This window comes from Felis catus, chromosome B3, assembly GCF_018350175.1.
Source record: "Felis catus isolate Fca126 chromosome B3, F.catus_Fca126_mat1.0, whole genome shotgun sequence".
NCBI lineage: Eukaryota > Metazoa > Chordata > Mammalia > Carnivora > Felidae > Felis > Felis catus.
The window spans coordinates 93,992,493-94,001,851 of NC_058373.1; the positions used below are offsets into that span (position 1 = coordinate 93,992,493).

Below are 9,359 nucleotides of genomic sequence, written 5' to 3' on the forward strand. Positions count from 1 at the left end.
TTACCTTTTTAAAGAATCTAACCCTTGAAAGAGATCTTATTCTCATTTAGTTTTATCTACCTCTTAGGGGTATTTTGAAGACTAATGCTTACTTTGCAATTTGGTGCTTCATTAAGCCCCTTGGAAGAATGTGTAATTATTGAAAATATAATAAATAGTTAATGCATTGTACGGAATTTTCTAAAAACTTTAATTCTAAAAGTAAAACTAAATTCATTTGCCTTTGAGAAGTGAGCTAAAATGAGGGAGTGTCCAAGAGTTAATAAGATCTAAGTCTATTTTTTATTTTAAAAGGGATAATATTTTATAAAGGCATACCTCGGAGGTATTGTGGTTCACTTCCAGACCACTGCAATAAAGTAAATGTTACAAAAAGCAAATATCACAATAAAGTAAGCCAAATGAACTTCTTAGTTTCCCAGTGCATATAAAAATTATATTGACCCTATACTGTAGTCTATTAACTGTACAATAGCATTATATCTTTTAAAAAGTACATACTTTGATTACAAATGCTTTATTACTAACAAATGCTAACCACCATCTGAGGTTTCATAGAGTTTAATCTTTCTGCTGGTTGGAGGGTCTTGCCTTGATGTTGATGGCTGCTGACTGATCAAGGTGGTTACTGTAGGTTGGCGTGGCTGTGGAAATTTATTAAAATAAGACAATCAAGTTTGCTACATCAACTGACTCTTCCTTTCTTGAACAATTTCTCTAACATACAATGTTGTTTGATAGTGTTTTACCCACAGTAGAATTTTTCAAATTAAGGTCAATCTTCTTTTTCTTCTTTCTTTCTTTCTTTCTTTCTTTCTTTCTTTCTTTCTTTCTTTCTTTCTTTCTTTCTTTCTTTCTTTCTTTCTTCTTCTTCTTCTTCTTCTTCTTCTTCTTCTTCTTCTTCTTCTTCTTCGTGTTTATTTATTTTGAGAGAGAGAAAGTGTGCAAGTGGGAAAGGGGGAGAGAAAGAGAGGGAGAGAGAGAATCCCAGGAAGGCTCCGTGCTGTCAGTGCAGAGCCCAAGGGAGGGCATGATCTCATGGACCGTGAGATCATGACCTGAGCCGAAATCAGGAGTCCGAAGCTTAACGGACTGAACCACCCAGGTTCCTTTAGGATCAATCCTCTTAAAATCTATTGCTGCACTATCAACTAAATTTATGTCATAATATAAATCCTTTGTTGTCATTTCAACAGTCTTCCCAGCATCTTAACTGGGGATAGATTCCTTCTCAAGAAACCACTTTCTTTGCCCATCTATAAGAAGCACCTCCTCATCTGTTCAACATTTATCATGAAGTTGCAACAATTCAGTCACATATTTAGGCTCCATTTCTTTTTTTAAAAATTTTTTTAACGTTTATTTATTTTTGAGACACAGAGAGACAGAGCATGAACGGTGGAGGGTCAGAGAGAGAGGGAGACACAGAATCTGAAACAGGCTCCAGGCTCTGAGCCATCAGCACAGAGCCCGACGCAGGGCTGGAACTCACGGACCGTGAGATCATGACCTGAGCCAAAGTCGGACACCCAACCAACTGTAGGCTCCATTTCTAACTCTAGTTCTTTAACTGTTTCCACCACATCCACAGTTACTCCCCCCACCGAAATCTTGAGTCTTTCAAAGCCATCCATGAGGGTTGGAACCAACTTCTTCTGAGTTCCTGTTCATGTTGATGCATTGAACTCTTCCCTATTACTCATGAATGTTCTTAATGGAATCTAGAATGGTGAATCCTTTCTAGAAGATTATCAATTTACTCTGCTCAGATCTACCAAAGGATTCACTTCCTATGGCATCTATAGCTTTATAATATGTATTTCTTAAATAATAAAAGTTGAAAGTTTAAATGACTCTTTGATCCATGGGCTGCATAATGAATGTTGTGTTAGCAGGTGTGAAAACAACATTAATCTTATTATACGTCTCCTTTGGAGGTCTTGGGTGACCAAGTGCATTGCCAAGTAGCAGCCATTTTCTGAAAGTAATCATTTTTTCTCAGCAGTAGATCTCAACAGTGAGTAAAATATTCAGCAAACCATGTTGTAAACAGATGTGCTGTCATCTAGGTTTTGTTGTTCCATTTATAGAGTAGAGGGAGAATAGTAGATTTAGCATAATTTATAATGGCCCTAGGATGTTTAGAATGGTAAGTGAGCATTGACTTCAACTTAAAGTTAACAGCTTTATTAGCCCCTAATGAGAGTCAGCCTGTCCTTTGAAGTTTGAAGCCAGGAATTGACTTCTCCTCTCTAGCTATGGAAGTCCTAGATGGCATCTTCTTCATCTACATCTATGTTTCATCTACATTGAAAATCTGTTGTTTAATGTCGCCATCTTCATTAATGATCTTAGCTACATCTTCTCTATACATTGCTGAAGCTTCTGTATCAGCATTTGCTGCTTCACCTTGCACTTTGATGTCATGAGACGGCTTCTTTCCTTTAACCTCATGAACCTTGTTAGCTTCATATTGTTCTTCTGAAACTTCCTCACCTCTCTCAGCCTTCATAGAGTTGAAAAGAGGTATGGTCTCACTGTGGTTTAGGCTCTGGCTTACAGGCTGGTTTGATCTTCTATCCAGACCCCTAACACTTTCTCCATAATGGCAATAAAGCTGTTTCACTTTCTTAATATTCATGTGTTCCCTGGAGTAGTGTTTTTAATTTCAAGAGATTTTCATTTGCATTCACAACTTGGCAATTTCTTTGGCTCAAGAGGCCTAGCTATTGATCTATTTCACTTTTTAACATGTCTTCCTCACTAAGGTTCATCATTTCTAGCTTTGATTTAAAGTGAGAGATGTGAAATTCTTCCTTTTACTTGAACACTTGGTAGCCATTGTAGAGTTATTAGTTGGCCCAATTTTAACGTTGTTGTTTTTTAGGGAATAGGGAGTCTTGAGGAGAGGGAAAGAGATGGGGAATGGCTATCTGGTAGAATAGTCAGAACATACATGTTTATTAAGTTCACCATCTTATGTGAACATGTTTCATAGCACCCTGAAACAATTATAGTAACATCAAAGATCACTGATTACAGACCCATACAAATATAATAATGAAAAAGTTTTAAATATTGTGATAATTACCAAAATGTGACACAGGGACATTAAATGAGCAAATGCTGTTGGAAAAATGGTTCCAATAGACTTGCTTGAGGCAGTGTTGCCACAAACAACTTATTTAAAAAATTCAATATGTGCAAAGTGCAATAAAGTGAAGCAAAATAGAACTAGATATGCCTATCTTGACTTTGAAAGTTCACACATGGTAGAGATCTACTATTTATGGCAATAAAAGTAGATTATATGCAGCTGAAGTGAGAAGCTAAAATGTCTGGAAAGTAATATGGACAAAAAAGGGCACATTTGCTAGTGAGTTGAGTACTTCAAGAGTTAAGTATCAAATACTATGAAGGGAATGAAAACTGAGAAAAAGACTGTGGATCTGGCCATTAGAAAGTATGTGATAAACCTCCAAATTACTGCATCTGGTTTTACATTATCAAAATGTGAGGGACTGTACTCCAATGGCAGCTTACAATCTGAACCTGAATTTGGATGTTTTTCAAATTAAAGGATAGCCCTATAAGGTAATAGGTATGGACTTTTTGACTTAAAACCACTGATCCAAGCAGTTCAGAGAAGAGCAAGAAGAATGTATACCAACAAAACAAGACAAAATTACACCTTGGCATAACATATTAAAACTATAGAAAACCAAAGACAAAGAGAAGATCTTGAAAGCAGTCAGAGGAACGTAACACCTTATCTATAAAGGAACAAGAAATAATTATATTGCTCTTCAGAATTCATGCAAGCAAGAGGAGAGTGGAGTGAAATAAAGCAATGAAAGAAAAGTGTTACCTAGCTGGAACTCTATATCCACTGAAACTATCCTTTAAAATGGAAGGAAGATTAAGACTTTCTCAGACAAGGGAAAACTGAGGGACTTGATATCTAGCAGGCTTGCCCCTGCAGGAGATTGTAGAAGTTTTTGAGGAAGAAGAAAAATGCTACATCAGAAACTTGCATCTCGAAACAAGCCTCAGAGAGAAAGTGAATGAAGATTAAGATAAAAAGTCTTTTGTTTTTTAAATTCTGAATTAATTTAAAATATAACTTTTATTTAAGGTCATAATAGTAACATTGCATTGGGTGATTAGTGCATATGGAAAAGTGAAATGAATGACAGTGGTGTTCCTGTAGATGGGAGGGAAGAATCGCCACACTATTAGGTACTTGGGAAGAATAGCATTCTTTGAAAGTAGACTTCATTAGTAAATAATGTATATTGTAAACTCTAGGATAACCACTAAAATAATTTTTAAAGAAGTATAATTGATAAGCTGAGAGGTCCTTCTCAGTTCCTTAACAAATTGGGCAGCTCACCACATTTCAGCTTGCTTCACTAATGCCAGCAAGGGAGAGGGATGGCTAGAATGATGGCAGTTATGGTCTTGTGTAACATAATCACAGAAGTGACAGCCCATCACCTTATATTCATTAGAATCAAGTCACAGGTCGCACCCACTCTCAAAGGGAAGGGAATTCACAAAGCTATGAGTACCAGGAGGTGAGGAGCATTGGGGGATATCTTGGAATCTCTCTGCCACTGTCATTATTTTTCATATTTGATGTGTTTTCTCTATGGGAAAAGTTACTGATTGTGGTGACATACCATGTCAGTTTGCAAAAGAAGTGCCCAATGTGTATCAATATTTTAAACTATTTTTACTATTTTTAAGCCATTCAAGCTGCATTTCTCTTTATGCTAGACACACTAGACTAGACTCTTTCATATTTTTAGCTTAGATGGAAAGGAATATCTTTTTTTTTTCTAGGTGACATGTACTATCATCTATCCACTCTTTTGCATTGTCAAGGTCTCTCTCCACTAGGCTGCCAACGTGATCATTTCCAGCTATTTTCATATTTCTCACTTTCATTTAATTTTTAGAAGGTTTTGAGCATTATTCTATGGTCACTGATTTTGATTTTTCACTTCCCATCCATTACCCATCCTCGTACCACATAACTTCTGCTCCTAATACTCAGGAATCTTTTCTTTGGAACATTTCTTATTGCCTGATTAATTGTATCAATTCCTAAACTGATTCACCGTAATTTTTCCTTTATTACCTTTTTTTCTAGATTATTAGAATATCCTCCCAATTGGCTTCCCATTTCCCATCTTTTCTCATTCCAATCTATCCTATACACTGAATATTGATAAATCATATACAGTTCCAACCATGTTGCTTGACTCCCCCAAATATTTTCAGTTAAGTATTAGAAATATTAAATCTCAAGTTTTAATATTGTCACACAATTGTTAAATATAATTATTTCAAACATGATAACCCAAAGTATTCCATAATTGTAGGTATGGTGTTGTTTGTCATTTGGTACCTATTGGCCATTTTGAATGCCCTAAAATAAGTAAAAGTATTCATTAGTATATAGTCAATTTTTTAAATTTCTTTAACTGAAATTAATTAGCTATATGACTTCAGATAAATATATTTCCCTTCTTCTCATCTAGTTTCTTAAATGTAAAATAAAGCTATTGCTTCATTTGATCTTAAGGGATCTTTGCCACTTTTTAAAAATGCATTTTTTATGACTGAAACTACGTTTTTCTGACTGGAATTGCTATTTTATTGCATCTGATTCAAATCAGTTATGAGTCTAAAAGGTAAACACTCAACTGCATAAATATATAAACTATAACCTGTTTTTATCAGATAGCTCTAGTGTTGATGTCACTGAACTATACCTTTTTTTTTCCTTTCCCACATTAGAGGTAATGTTTTCTCAAAGATATATATTTGACATTCCAAAACTCACTCAATTTTAAATACAGGACATTCTCCCATTCTTTAGACTAATGTTGAGAGTTTAAAGTAGCTGTACAGACATGATCTTCTGTCCGTTTGAACAGAATCTGACTAATCCACCTGACACTAATTCATTTAAGTCCTTTTCTTATGAGCAATAGAGAGGAAAGCTGTCAGAAAGTTCCCATCATAGCTGAAATGCAGCTGCCAAAGTTTATTTTTCATACTGTCAGATGTAAAGAAAGGCTTATTCTTAGTGTGCCAAATATACTTTCATTATTCTTGACTTTACAAGCATAGACTGGTGTTTGCTTTAATGATTCTTGTAGTCTACAAAAGTGTCAGTGCATAGTATTTTCAGAATTGGGAGCATTTGTAATTTAAATATTACCAAGTTTTTGATATTTTTCTTTGTAGATAATAAAATTTAACTTTTAGATATCAGGATGAAAATAATGCCCCAGAAAAGCACAATATAATGGTAGCTTTATGAGAGCAAGACAGAATTCTTAAGCCAATTTTACAACATGTTGATCACCTACATACTTAAGTTCTTTTCACTGAGTTAATTAAATGTGGTGGGTTAGGCCTCATATTTTTAAGTATCAAAAATACTTGCTGTTTCATCCAGTCTTTTTGTATGACAAATTACTGACATTGATCCAAGTACTACAAAGATTCTGTGATCATGCTTCCTCACTCATCTTGTGTGGTAAACACAAGGGCAGCAATGAGTTCTGGGAAAATGTAGAGAGAAAGAAGACATGAAGAAAATTGGTGTTGAGGATAACCAATAAGTTATAATGTAAATTCATCCATTCACTCAATAGTTATTTATTGAATCTCTCAAAGTTAATATTGAGTATGCTTTAAAAAGGAACCTCTTCCTCAGGTACACTAGGCCATCTGCTGGAACACAGTTGTAATTAATATACAAACCTGTTATAACTACCATATGAATATTCCTCCAACATTTGTGCAGTGCAAAACCTGTCCAATGCTGAAAGCGATCAAGAACAATCGTGTCCTTGACCTCATGGAGAGAGTGACAAAAATAAAGACATATAAAGAAATAGTTATGACGGGGTGCCTGGTTGTCTCAGTCAGTTGAGTGTCCAACTTTTGGTTTCAGCTCGGGTAGTGATCTTGTGGTTTGTGGGTTTAAGCCCTGTGTGGGGCTCTGCACTGACAGTGTGGAGCCTGCTTGGGATTCTCTCTCTGCATCTCTCTCTCTGCCCCTCCCCTGCACTCTCTCTCACTCTCAAAAATAAATGGAGAGAAATAGTTATGTTGTCTGATAAATATTATTTGGGGGAAGTAAAGAGCACCTGAGAAAGAATAATAATTTAGAAAGAGCTCTTAGAGAATGTCTCTTTTTGCTGGGGTTATTGACATTGAGATTTCAAATGGGTTATTGACATTGGGATGTCAAAGATGAGAAGAAACTGGCCATGTGAGAAGTATGAAAAAGAATATGATTATGTACATAGGCCGTGATGCATGAAAAAAGCAGTTATATGTGAGGAACTGAAAGAAAGCTAGATTGGCTAGAATACAGAAAACTGGAATGAGAACAGAGTATTTGGAAACAGGTACATGTCTTACACAGAGGAGTGATTTTATAAATTATGGTCCATCTGTACAAAAGAACACCATGTAACCATTGGTGAACATGTTTCTAAAGGCTATTTTATGGCATGTGAAATTATTCATCATAAGTAACAAGCAGGATAGAAAACCACCATGTGTGTATATGTACATGTTATACAATTTCCCAATTTCATTGTGTTTGTAAACAAATAGCCATATAAAACTATAAATCTCTAGTGGTGAGATAACGAGTGATTTAAGTTCTAGAGTTTTCTGTATATTTTTATAATTTTTGAGATATTCTAATATGGGCAAGAGACATATATATGTACAAAAATTTGTTGCTGCATTCTTTGTCAAGCAAAGAAGTGGAATGAAACTAACTGTCTCTCAATAAGGGAATAGATTAACAGATTGTGTTTCATTAGTGCAATAGAATACTCTCCAAGAGTTAAAATGTAAAAAAAGCAAATAGGACATTCATCAGCATATGTAAATATGAAACATAATTTTTAAGCAAACAAGCTAGGTGCAAAAATATATCTGTGAGGTGATACAGTTTATATACATTTTAAAACCAGTCTGCTATATTCTTTATAGTTATAATTATATATATATATATATATATATATATGAATTAAAAAATACAAACTGATGATACTCACCTGTTTTTGAAAAATTACTACCTCAGGGGAAGGAGCAAAAAGAGATGGATAAGGGAGTAGCTTTTGCTATGTTTATAATTTTTATTTTTTTAATAAACCAATCTGAAGCAAATATGACAAAAAAGTCAACTCTTTAATCTTCTCCTTTTTAAACTATTCTTTATGTTAAAACATTAATAAAAAAGTACATTTAAAAATCCTTATATTTAAAATGTTAACACTCATAATTAAGTATAGATATTATTATGTAAGAAATAACAAGGAAAGACATATATTAGAGCATCTGAGGTCATCTTAATTTAAAACTGTTACTGTGAAATAAAATATGCATGCTGAAGAGAGCATAAAATACAAATGCACAGTTTAACAAGTAGTTATTAAGTAAATGTCCACATAATCACCACCCAGGTCAAGAAATACAGCATTATAGCAGCTACAATTAAAATGGGCTTAGTTTACCTATTTTTGAACTTTTTATTAATGAAATCACACTGTATTCTTTTGTTTGTTACTGCTTTAGCTCAATTTCTGTCTTTGTAAGATTACCCATGATGTTGTATTTATTTTTCATTATCTCATGTATTGCCATATGGTATTTATCCATTCACCTGTTAATGAGTTGCTTCCATTTTTGGCTATTTAAGACATGCTGCTGGTCAGCACATCTATGTGGTGAGTAGACATACATATATACACGTGTATCCCAGTGCACACATGCACAAGTTTCTCTAAGGCAAATGCTTAGGAGTGAAATTAAAGTGTCATAGAGGATGCTTTTCTTTAACTCTGCTATTACACTAACTGTCTTCCAAGATGATGGTACCAGTTTGCACTGTACTAGCAGGTTTTCAAAGTTCCAATTGCTCTACATCTTTACCAACATTTGTTGTTAGTTATATTTAAAATTTTTCACCAATTGAATGAGCATCTGGTAGTGTCTCTTTGCAAATAAAATTTTTGTTCCCCTGATTTTTAATGAGGTTGAACCCAATTTCAAGTGTTTATAGGTCACTTGGATTTTCAACTTAAAAATTTTTTTTTTCAATGTTTATTTATTTTTGGGACAGAGAGAGACAGAGCATGAGCAGGGGAGGGGCAGAGAGAGAGGGAGACACAGAATCGGAAACAGGCTCCAGGCTCCGAGCCATCAGCCCAGAGCCTGACGCGGGGCTCGAACTCACGGACCGCGAGATCATGACCTGGCTGAAGCCGGACGCTTAAACGACTGCGCCACCCAGGCGCCCCGGATTTTCAACTTTTTAA

At 34.9% G+C, this 9,359-nt stretch overlaps 1 pseudogene; it reads right to left on the bottom strand.

Moving 5' to 3' along the window:
- Positions 1 to 561: 561 nt before the first annotated feature.
- On the bottom strand, positions 562 to 2,842 carry LOC123386244 (annotated as a pseudogene).
- Positions 2,843 to 9,359: the final 6,517 nt, after the last annotated feature.